Genomic DNA, 2297 nt, shown 5'->3' with positions numbered 1-2297 from the left:
CCTAGGCAGTGATGGAAAGTAGCTAAGTACATTTACTTAAGTACATTTTCTAGGTATTTGTACTTTACTTGAGTTTTTCCAATACTTTTACTTCTACTCCACTACATTTCAGGTCCAACATGTGTACTTTTACACCACTACATTTATTTGAGGACTTTAGCTACTAGTTACTTTGTAGATTGTGATTATTACAAAAGCATGCATTAACCATTCCAGCCCTAGTATATATATTTTGACCTTTTGAAAATGGCAGATCTACAAGCTCACAATGATCTACAATTGTGAGCTTGTAGATCTGCTATTTTCAAAATATTCTTATGCATTTGAAAACTTGAGACATTCTGCATAACGAGTACTTTTGGTACTTAAGTACATTTTATTGTCAATACTTTGTACGTTTTGAATTCCAGACTTACTTACGTAACGGAGTAGTTCTGCATTACAGTATTGATACTTTTACTTGAATAACTTGACTACTTTATCCACCGCTGGCCTACATTTCACATTCGTACTTATGTCTTTGATAGAAGTGCAAGTTGGACCGCAGTATGGCCCTGCCAAGAGCGTGGTCCGGAATAAACAATTATGGCACAAATATTTTGTGACGATTGTTTACTAAATGGTGATGTGTTTATTGTACAGGCACAACACTACGACCAAGAAAGGGTCTCAACACCCTGGGTTTCCATTTCCCCGGAGTGCTTGTTAACGGGGTATGTGAAATATTGAATATATTGTGAACTATTGAATATAGGTTATCAATTACTTTACACTCGGCTTGCGTGTATCATATGGTGGCTGACATCAGAAGCCACGTAACGTCCGTGAATATTGAGGTTATTAAATAGGCCTATTAATTGTATATTTCTTGTGACTGTACAGTGTGCAGCCGCTGTTTTATTTATATCTGTTTTTAGTATTGTTTATGCTGCTAAGTTTTATTTACTTAATGGTATTACATTTAGAATCCTCACCATTGCTATAGACTAGACCGTAGACTACAAAAAGGGAACTTAAATTAAGGCTACTGCTCAGAAATTGAGCTGGGGCTTTCTTTCACTGCACTAATGATTGCTGCAGTGCTTTAATGTGGTGTGCAATATTTGAGTTTGATTTGCAGCTTTATTCTAATTATTTTGCTGTGATCTTTACGTTTGTGTGTGGGGCTACCCCCATAATATTTCAAGGCAGCTATCGCCACCAAAATCTGCACCTATTTAGTAGAAATGTTTGATTTTCCTGCTGTTGGATACAAGTATGGTGTTCAACTTAAATGTGTTTTGAATACTTTGGACAATTCAGTGAATACATTGTCAGAACCGCTTTGTCTTGTCTGGGGACATCTCACAGTGGATGTCTTCCGACCACCTCAAGCTGAACCCAAGCTAAGTCCTGTCCTAACTATTTCCACTGTCCCAACAGCCAGGAACCTTGGTGTTGTCCTGGACAATCAGCTCTCGTTCAAAACACATCAAAGCTGTCACTCGATCCTGTAGGTTTACACTCCTCCCAGCTCCTCATCCAGACATCAGCCATGTAAAAACTTGACTATTGTAACTCCCTCCTTACTGGCCTACCGGCAGCATGTGCACTTAAGCCTCTCCAATTGATCCAAAATGCCGCAGCTCGCTTAGTCTTCAACCAACCAAAATTCTCACATGTCACTCCCCTTCTCCACTCCCTCCATTGGCTCCCGGATGCTGCCCGCGAGTACAAAACTCTGATGCTGGTATTCAAAGCAACCAAAGGCATGGCTCCCCCATATCTTACAAGTATGATCATACCCTACAAATCCTCGCGCGCACTCAGATCAGCCAACGCAGGGAAGCTGGATGTACCTTCACTAAAAACACCGGGACAACGCTCCACACGTCAGCCACACTCCAAATCTTCGGCCGTAGTCTGAAAACCCAAATCTTCAGACTCCACCATGGCCCGTAGCACTTGCCCTAGCCTAGCCCCTTAGATGGCACTTTATGTAGACTTGGATAGTATTTGAAACAGACTTATAGCATGTTACGTAGACGGCACTAGAATTGCATTTCATGTAGTCATAGCACTTTATAGTACACATGTATAATATATAATATAGTATAGTATGTATAGTTTACATATATAGATACTCCACTGTTACATTCTTAGCCTATGCATGTTTCTTGATAACTACTTGTGATGTATGCCATGCTTTTTGTTAGTGCTTAATGTAAATCGCTCTGGATTGTATTGCTAAATACAATGTATCTGCTAAATTGTATTTTTTCCCCATGCTTCTCTAACACAGTATAAGACACATAAAC

Source organism: Protomyctophum parallelum, assembly GCF_964188405.1.
Source record: "Protomyctophum parallelum genome assembly, chromosome: 21".
In the NCBI taxonomy this organism is placed as follows: domain Eukaryota; kingdom Metazoa; phylum Chordata; class Actinopteri; order Myctophiformes; family Myctophidae; genus Protomyctophum; species Protomyctophum parallelum.
The sequence above is the reverse complement of the archived record's forward strand: the minus strand, read 5'-3'. Positions refer to the sequence as shown.